Source organism: Haemaphysalis longicornis, unplaced genomic scaffold, assembly GCF_048455015.1.
Source record: "Haemaphysalis longicornis isolate Haplotype H1 unplaced genomic scaffold, Haemaphysalis longicornis Haplotype H1 scaffold_7, whole genome shotgun sequence".
Taxonomy (NCBI): Eukaryota; Metazoa; Arthropoda; class Arachnida; order Ixodida; family Ixodidae; genus Haemaphysalis; species Haemaphysalis longicornis.
In genome coordinates, this window is record NW_027526422.1 from 196,296,974 (window position 1) to 196,307,641 (window position 10,668).

Genomic DNA, 10,668 nt, shown 5'->3' on the forward strand with positions numbered 1-10,668 from the left:
GCGTGCTGTTTCCATAAGCACCGACTGCTTGCGGGCAGTGGGCACAGGCCAGAATGAACAGACCCTTGGCCTGGTGCGAACACGCTTTTTACGATACAGGCATGAGGGAGGCAAGCTCCAAATATGGGGGAAAAGCGCATGACATTTGGGCGTCTGCGTGTACGCGGAGGGCGTCCATGCACTGCGTAGGCCTCGGCTAGTGAATGCTACGATTCCAAGCCGTCCTGGGAGGCTTATCTTTATGCATTTTTACAGCTGACAACATGGCAGAAGCGCGGTACGATGATTACTGAGTTATTGAGAACGCCCATCCAACAACGCCACCAGTTGTGTTTTACAGAACCGAAACCGAAACCGAAACTTGTTTGGTTGCTCACCTTGGGCATCGTCCAATCACGGTGCCCGCTCCTCCTAACGTCACAGCTTTAGTTGGTGCGGCCGCCGCAAACCGCGCATGGTAGTTTTTCTTCTTTCGCCCTTTGTAAAATAATTACCGATTTGTCAACCGGATATACGATGAAAAGTGTGCTAATTTGAGCCAGTCTACGCAGTCCAAGCAAAAACGGGAGCTTGACAAATTCACTTCAGTGTCCCTTTAATATTGATCACGTGGGGATCATTAACGGGCGTCGAAATCTCGCACACACGGGCGTGTTCACTTTTCGCCTCCGTCAGAAAAGTGGCCGCCGTGGTCGGGAATGAAACGCGCGTCCTTGTGCTCAGTAGCACAATTGGAGATTGCCGCAGGGGGTCGTGCATGAGCAGCTAGTCTTCATGCCGCTCCGGATGACATGCGCGTTGTGCGGGTGAGAAATTGAAACCTGTAAGTCTCGCGGCTCAATGCGACCTGTCAGCTGTCCTGAATGGTCGAGCGATTTCGGTTTGGGTTGCTGTGTTACACAGACAGTGAGACGCCTACCGAGCGGCAGGGAAACGAGAAGCACGTGTTTAACCACTAAAATAAAGCTTGAGGCCTTACAGGTTTTAACTCCCTATGGGGCAGACGCGTGTCGTTCGCTCGGACGAAGAACACCGGAACTCGTAGGAGCGTCTGCCGGAACAGTACAACAGAAACAACAGAAAGCCGGCGGTGCCTTTCAGTTTTAAGCACGCGCACATAACTGGTTGCCGGTTTATCAGGCAAGCGTTGGGAGGGAGGAAGGGGGGGACGTGCACGCGCAAATATATGTTTCGTGCCCTCACCGATGGCATGTCCGTTGTGGTGGCGAAAGGTATAAACGTGTACGTACACCGCCCCAGTGAGAACTGTCAGGTGCCCTCAATGGTCGAGCGGATTGGGTTGGTGGGTTACGCAGACAGTAAGACACCCACGATGCTGGAGGGAAACAGATAGCTCCACGTTTTTCCATTAGAATAAATCTCGAGTCCTTCAAAATTTCATTGGGCTAAGAGGCCATTGTTCGATCACAAATTAAAAACAAACGTGTTTTGTTTCGTGTCTTTCGTGAAGGGAGTCCAGCTTCGCAGGTCATTTTTCTCTACAGAGTGTGGCGGCAGTAATTTTTCGTTACGCGAATGTATGTGACCAAGCAGGTGTAGGTACTAGTGGAACAAAATAATCCGCTCTTGTAGATTGTCAGCCAAGGTCTGGAAAAGGAACACAACTACGAAATCATGCTACAAACGCAAGGCACAGAGGAGTACATCATACACCGCGTTGCGGCAAACTGTCTATCGAGGATTGGATAACAGGTTATGGGCACTGTTTCGCCTAAGCACAACCTCCTGTTCCTACTAGTTCGCACGCGAAAGAAGAATCTGGCGTACGCCGAGTTGGTCTGGTAGAGGTCGCAACGGCGGGGACCGCTGCGCCGCCGAAGAGAAAAGAACGCCCAATAGGCCTGTGCGGATTATATAGCACAACGGTGCTTTTATGGGGTCCACCAATAGGCCTGTGCGGATTATATAGCACAACGGTGCTTTTATAGGGTCCATAAAAAGAAATGGCAAGTTGGTTCATTCGAGAGATTACCTCGTTAGAATAACACTGAGACCACTTTAAAGGCGAACTTGACTAAGAGAAAATGTATAAGGAGGAAAGGAGAACGGTCAAGCCAACACGGTAGCGATTAGGAACACTACACCGTGGCTGCTTTTCCGGACTGAACTCATGGCGTGTTAAGGGCAGCTTCTTGCGACTGGCTGAGGCCACGAGTCTACAACGCAATTGTAACAGCGATCACAATCTTGCAGAATAAGGCATTAGCGCTCAATTTTAATGCAATTATTTTACAGAAGTAAGATTGTTGGGGTAAACTATAAAAATTACGGACTAACACCTACACAAAGAAGCACGAGTGCCTCGGCGCGCACCATGCTGTCACGGATAGCGACGCAAGAAGGGAGCCCGACAGCCGGTGACCCTTTTGCTGCGCTTATCAAGGCCCAACTGCCACGAGCGAGAGGCGCGAGCTAGACCCGTGCCCAGAGCCCGTGTGAGCCGCCCTATTATAATAATCAAAGCACAAGAGCAGGATAGCCGCGGAGGCTGAAAAGGTGGCGAGCGTTCTCGCTGCGTGGGAGCCGCGCGTTTCTGAGAGTCGGAACGTCCTCACAGCTTCCGACGAGTCTGAGCCGCCAGAGAGACCACTGGAGAGCACGACCGATTCCATAAAAGCATAACTGTGTGTACCCAGCCGCCCGCCCAGTGGTCACTGCGTTGTCTTCCAGGTCGGCCACGGAACTCACCTTATTATGGACCACATGACCACGATGTACGGTGATCCGGACCCGTCCAGCGTGATGCTCCTCGACGCTTCGGACATCACTGCCGCTCGTGAGTGTCCCTTGCTGAGAGAGCATGTGGTTGTTAAGTGTCGCGAGCGGGCGCCGTTCCCACTTGTACGACGGTGCCTGGGTTGCTTCCGGCGCCGGCTTCGTTTGTATCTCCGCTGGCGTCAGCGCTTCTTGGTACCCGCGACTCTGATCGGCGCGCACCGGCCTTCCGAGTTGGATCGCACGAACCGTCAGGTGACCCTGGTTGCGTAGAGCTCGCGAACGGAAACCGGGCATCTTCAACTACAGCGCTTGGCAGGCCCTTGGGAAGCTCCTGGAAGCCACACTATCCGCTGCCAGGATCATCGTTCCTAAGGTATGGGGGCACAGTTCGCAATCACGATGTGTGCACAGGACGAGTGGTCACCTGTGAGCAGGTACCAGCCATGCCGCCCGGCAGTGGCTACGCGTGTGCCTGCCACGGGAAAAAGACTGAGCTCGTCAGTCTGAGGCGACAGCCCGAGCAGGGCGCATTCCCTACGATCCTGGCGGCTACGGCGGACCCTGAGAAGACCAGGACGGCTACCGACGCACCGGCTATCATCTTAATGCCAGCCAAGACCTGGTTGCTCACCAGCGCATCCTCGCCATCAGCCACACTACGATGTTCAATGAGTATGGCCAAGAGGAGCCCGCAGGCGTAAAGGAAGCTTGCAGGAGCAGGCTAGACCAACTGTGCAAATTTATGCTGGCGGGAATACCTTGTTGTGTGAATGATGTGGGTGCATGGTCCTCATCTTCGAGATGAAGCACGGATACTCCAGGCTAACGAAGTCTCCTACAAGTTCCAGCGGGAGTGTGGGGTCACAGCATTTCATACGAACTCCGGAACCAGGACGCGTAAAACCTTGATGAACACGCCGAATTCCAACTTTATTTATTGTCGCACTGGAACATTTTCATGGGGTTAAGAACTTTATACCTGCTTCCCTCACCTGGGCATCACCACTCTTCTAGTGGACTGGGGGTGTGTGACGATGTCCTTACGCTGGTGAAAGCTGCACGCACGTTTTCCCTTCAAGAGTTGGCAGCTGCACTTCCATCGCCACTCTCTAGCTGAACTCTGTATACATGGTGCCGCCTCTGTCCACCTTTTCGATAAACACACTTGACGTGCATTTGTGGTCCCAGTGGCTTCGCATTTGCATATATATAGTGCTGGGCCTGCGCACCTTGGCGGCGGGGGAGTGTGTGTTGATTCTAATAAAGAAGCGGCTCACACGGTGACGGGCCTAGATCGTGCCTCACGCTCGTGGCAATTGGGTCCTGATTAGCGCACCGAACGGGCGATTGGCTGTCCGGCTCCCTTCTTGCGTCCCTATCCGCGACACATGCCGGCCGAATCTATGCGGCCGTCAGGCGTATCAGCCTTTGTCGTGTTGGCTTCCCGTGTTGGCGTGTTGGCCAATGTCGCGTCTGACAGGACAATGACCAACTACGGTAAGCGATATGGCCATGTACCTGGCCCTGATCATCGAGCATGCCAATTTTTTCCCGACAGATTACTGTAAAGTGTCACAACAATTTTCGAGGTACAAATCCCATCAGAAACAGAGCAAGTGCAGGCAGCTCTTCTTGAGCGGTTTTCTCGAGCCACCTATGAAGAAGATGGTAAACAGGTAAGCAAAAGACGTTTCGACGTTTGCAGGAGCCTTAGTCAACAACTAACGTTAGTTTATGTGCACTTGCTATGCCGGAAGTTAATATGGCCGTCGCTATCTTTGCGGCAGCAAACAATTTCACCGACTGTCAATGAGTCCTTCGTAATTCTGATCATCTTCAGAGCCACCCATAAACCACAGACTTCGTTACTTCGATACACAGCTTCGAATCCTCGGCCACTTTTCACACTGGTTTGGATTCCTGGCCACGCTGGCACGGCCGGCAACGCCCGAGCAAACGCGCTACCCTAGTACATTTCACTTCTCCGCCCACGTCCTCGCCCACATCGTACCACCTGCCGACGGTTCACACCCAGCAGCGCGCTTCCCGCCGCTATCAGTTGTATACCCAGCGCTTATCACGCACACTGCACTCAATCCGTAGTCCTATTAATTAAAGCTCGTGAGACTGCATTCCTCATTCGGCAGGTTGACTCCTCTTTCTTCCCCTCCCATCGCATTCTTCACCGCATCTATGGGCGCCCTGGGCATCCTTCAGGCCCCACCTGCCCTCCCTATCAACCCATCCCTCATTCTTATTGGGAATGCACCCCGCTATCTCTTGTCCCATCGCCCGCCTCCATCACTAACTGGGAGATTCAGTCGTCTCACCCGTCGACAGTTAATATCCACGCTGCTCAGGAAGCTGTCTCTGAACATGTGCACTCTATCCGCACGAACATGTTGAATACATGGAGCTAGTGAATTAGAGACTGAAATTAGGACCTGGGCTAAGGTCATGAGGACAATAAAGTTCTCTTCGCTCTCTCTTAATACGCCATCGCTGACGTGACAAAACAAGCGATTTATTGACATAATAAAATTTTGGCGCAAAATATTTTATTTATCAGTGAATAAAGCATTGCTTCTGCCGGACAACCGCAAGGGGCAATATAAAACGTGAAATATGTCCGATAAAACAACTGGTATTTTGTCTCTAATGCCCCCTGAAGGAATACCTCGGGGTAGGGGGGGTTGGGCGCAAGAGAATTGTTTACCGACGAAACAGGAGACTGAGCATATGAGTAGAGGGAAGCCTGTTGGGCGCTGTGAGTAAACTAGAAGGAGCCCAAATATGTGACGCCACGTCATCTACAGAGAAAGTTCTAGATGACTTCCTGTACGGCCCATATTCATTACCATCCATGACTTCCGGACCCGTAGTCGAGACCATTCATCGCTACCTAGCTAGCCAATAAGTGTATCACCCTCCCTCTCCCTCTACGCGTTTTTGGACTCATTTTCTTGTGCAATAGAAGAGCTGATCACATCCTCCCACTGGGCCGCACCCAGTTCCTCAAAGAAATTTCTTTTGCTCTGCGAGTCACAAGCCGCGAACGTGTGCTGCCTGATCTTGCCGCTTTGCAGCTTCGCACAGCCATTCCTTATCAGTGCTTTCTACACCCCGTGGCTTACAACACCCGAAATCCGTCAAATCATCGACGTTTCGAGACCCGCATTCGCAAACCTTGGAAATAGCGCTTTTACGGCCCCCGTTCAGCACCAATGAGAGGCCCGTACGGGTTGTGGCAACGAAAACAATCGCGAGACGATCAAGCCAGATGTTGCAGATCAGAAATTCAGCTACAGCCGCTCACGTGTGCCTGTGTAGTTCCCTGCTTGGCCATAATCAGTGCGCAATACACGCGGGCGAGGAGATACGGTGCAGTGAAGCCACCTTTCTCAGAAGGGACCTATTGGTGCAAGCTTTATCCCGGGTCCCGCGCTTACCTTTCTCAGTCAACACAGTATACATTCTCATGAATTCCATGCCCACCCATCGATGATTCCATTCGAACTAACGCACTCAACGCAATGTTTCTGTCGTAGACTTCGCTTATACATCCTCATTGGAGACTTGGCCTTGTTGTGCCTCGTTGCGATGACGACTCTCTATGTAACGTGTCGGCTCAGGCGCCGTCCGGCCACTTGCAATGTTGGCGGTGAACTGACAGCTACACGCCCGGCTCTCTCGACAAAAACACTCACATCCCCCTCCACCTTCGACACCAGACCGTGCTCTGGACACACCTTGAAACGAAATAATTGCCAATACCTAGTAGATGTGTCATCTCCAAATTGCGATTCCGGAACCCCCGAGGGGCGCCTTCCGTCTGTATGCTCATATTCTACCGCTCGACATGTTTGAGCCCTTGCATACATAACTTTTTTAGGTGAGGAGCACCTTAGGACCGAACAATGTCCGTCCGCGTCCGTGCGCATATCATTTAAATCGCAAAAAATCACACAGGCATCGGCAGGATTCGAGCCTGTGCCCGGGAGACCATACAGAGTTAGTGTCAGTCGTCTTACCCATTAGGCTACGAGCGTGAGTTAGTACCCGACAGTGAAACGGCTTACGCCCTCGCGTGTAATTGTACGGAGTGCCTTATGACCTCGCAATGTCCGCACATATCCATCCGCGCGGATACCACCATCAAGCGAAAATCAGGCGAAATTGAGCCGTGAGTTGCAGTTTCATTTATTTCATTTAAGGAATAATCAAGGTACAACGCAGGACTTAAATCGAATGACGGTCGGTGCGCAAATCGGATGTCACTCGGGGCGCAACTTGGATGTCATTCAGAGTCCCCGTTCTCCGCACACTCGCCATAAACCATGGAGTGGAGATGCTGCCATTTTTCTCACCGATCTCCCAATCTTCAAATGCAAGCCTGGGCAGAGCTCCTCACAGGTAGATTTTTCACGGTCAGTTACGACTTACGCACGCTGTTGAGATGTTAGCGCCCGCTTATGAAGCCCTTGATAAACGTCTGGCACAGAATGTGGCATTTTGTTTTGCTTAATACACGTTTATACCACGACCATCTCCAGTCGAAAAAATTCTGGGAGGCGCTAAGGGTCCTTGCGTGTTCTATAGGCGAAACCTTTATACGATTCTTGAGGCTTGCGATGTTTGGTTTGCTCATGAAGTTCTACTTCTGCCTTTTGTTAACGGTTGCGACGTTTAGCTTCAGCCTCTTGTGTTGTTTCTTTGTCTACCCATATTTGTGCTTGCATACCGTTGTTATGGAGTCGCGCTGATGAAGCTGGGTTCAGGTGTGGTGATAATCTCGTCAAATTTGTAGTCGAATCTTGGCTCGCCAAGATTCCGACTACGGATATTTTTCTAGTGCTTTTGTTCACCACCGCGCGGCATGCGGCGAAGGCTACAATAAACATCGTGTTGACTGTGCAAAACCGTAGTTGCTTGAGCGGACGTGTTTAAAAAAATTAGCAGTGGCTTAGCTCGGCTATGCCAGGATATACGTAGCGTTAGCTAAGGTCCAGCTGGTTATTCTTAGGTATCTTGGTTGTCTAGGATTAGCTTATTATCATGGTTACTGCTGCTAAAACGATATCCAATCCAATCCAATCCAATTCAATGCAGTCCAGTCCAGTCCAGCCCAGTCACTGCTCCTCGCGCATGCGCCGCACCGCTCTCCAGGAGCCACGTGAAACGGCTATCAAGCTGCTGCGGCGCAGCGTCAGACTTGGCTACTGCGCAACCAGGGCGCACAGTTGGGAACGCGCCGGCGCCAGTGCGTCTGCCGCGGCTATGACGTCACACTTCTGGAATGCGCAGACCGGGGAATGTGCAGACCGAATTCTCTACACACCCGTACTCCAATAGGAATGGATTTCCAATCCAATGCAATCCAACCCAACTTAATCCAATCCAGTCCAAATCCAATTCAATCTAATCCAATCCAAGCCAAGGCAAGGCTAGCCAAACAAATGCAATCCTTTGCTCCTCGCACTTGCGCAGCACGGCCCTTGAACGTCCCCGCGAAGCTGCTCATTCTCGTTCAGTGTAGCTTACGCTACAAAACACCCAAGGACGATGTTAATTGGAAGAGCGCCGACGTAGCCGTACACAACGAGATGCTTTCAACATATGAGGTTTAACGCGCCAACGCTACACAGCCGATAAGGCGCGCCGTAGGGGTGGGCTCCCGAGAACACTTTGGGATGTTTAACGTCAGCCGAAATCTCGACACACGGGTGTTTTTGCTTTTTGCCTCCATCAGGAACAACTAGATGGAGTATCATTATTTTTATATAAGGAATGCATAACACTGGACGGACATGTGCCCCATCTTTGGGATGACGCAGGTAAACACCTATATAAAACATTACTCATACACCCTGGCCTCCCGGTAAAGAATACATGAAAAAAATCACGGAGACTTAAGAGTGCTTACGGGTAGGATAGCGACAGCATTATATTTTAGTTCAGCGTATGCAATACTCTGCGTCTAATGGTTAGTCTGGCATGGTATGTCATATTTTGCTGCCACAATGCCATTTCATTAGAGCGATAGAGGTCTAGCGCATATCATTCCCATCGTAACGGATACAACGGTGCCATTGAGTGTTCTGATTTGCATCACCATGGTCCTGATTACCGTTGCCCCTTTCGTTGTTTTATTTTTGTGAAGTTTTCTTTTTTTCTCTCTCTCTTTTTTGGTACTAGTGAGTACCTACAGAGGTGATTGCTTTCTTTTTCGCTTTTGTATTTCTCTCCTTCTACCTTTCAAGCCTGACATACTCGCATTGGTGTAAAAGTACTTTGTTGTTTCCGTAAATATAATTTGAAGCTACTCCGGGAGAAGTCATTATACGTATGCAAAGGGAAAATCCAACGGGTGGCCGAAAAAGTCCTTAAAAGAGCCATGAAGAGAAAATACAACTTCGTTTAATTTGAAAGAACTAGGATTCAGTACCTCACTCAGCTCCATTTGAGCCACAAAATATGTTTTTTAACGAAAAAAAAGCAACAAGTATTTAAAAACGTTCAAATTTTGCGCCACAGTGACGTGTTATGAGCAAGAATGACGTCATACGGGCCAACAATAACACATAATTTTCAGTGCGTTAACTGCACGTTAGCACTCAAGTGATGCGGTCAAATGGAACTAGAGGCCCCATTATAGACGTCCACTCATGTGTCGTCGCAACAGGTCAGTTAGGCGGCCGCCAATCGCACAAACAATGTTCCGTGACGTCATAGAAAAGTTGCGGGAAATTTGCTAGGTGGTCGCGACTGCTTCATACGTTTTCTTTAATATCTCCGTTATTTGTTCAAAGATTGCGATGATATTGGTATCATTGTTATCGGGATTAAGCAGCCTTTCTAATAAACCCAACTTGTATTTTGTCTTCATGGCTCCTTGAAGGCTCGATTTCGCGTGTGGTCTCACGTGATAGGATGCATGCCGGAAAGCGTCACGAAAGAAAACTACCCAAGCAGTCAACCATGCGAGACGGCACGCGAAATCAGGCGCACGGAAATTTTGCGGCACTGAGGTGGATTTTCTCCAAACGCACCCTTGCACCAAGGTCACAACCCTTCCACAGGTGACCCTTGCGTCAGCTAATTAGTCTACACGGCTGGGTGATGGTGTAGCGGATGCATGTTGAAATCGTATTTTGTACGACCCAGGTTCGAATCAAAGTCAAACTTGCCTTTTATTTTCTTTACTCTTATTAAGATGCTAGCGCTGTCTGACGGCCATTCTGCGGCCATTTTTGTTCACCCAGGCACCAGACGCTTTATTTTCGCTTAGCGGAGAATTTGTGTGTAGTATCCGGGGTTTCGGTTTCAGTTTCGATGTCGGTGATTCTACTACCAGATGGCCAACTCCAAGGTATATATGTGACGTCACTCTGAATAAACAACGATCTGGCTTGACTCTTCAACCCGAGGGCCAGTTTGTTCATTTCGCCCTTCGGCGCCATACCGACGAGACGCTACATGATGGTTTTCTATTACAGTACGGTGGAGGTAGAGATAGAAATGTCATATAAAAAAGAAAAAAAAGTCTCCATTAGGGCTAGGAAGCTCTAGAATCGAACACGTACATAAATCCGCAGACACATCTGCAAGCATGGCTTAAGTTGATTGATAGTAAAAAATAATGTTGTTGAACGTCATGTAGCGACTGTATTTACCGACTTCAGCAAGGACTGACACTTTCATGCCCTTTTCTTTAAAATGAAGCGGTTCTTGCTCTCACACTGTGGAATAGAGGGTGTCTTCCACAGAGTGCTACTCTTGGTAAATTTGCTTTTTTTTTTCTAATGGCAGAGGGCGATGTCTTGAGTCTTCTTGAATGGCAAGCTGCTTCAATATATATTTGCCCTCTCCTTCACCATTGTTAACCCTGTAATGCCAGCCAATGAAAACAATACATTAAAATTCTAATGC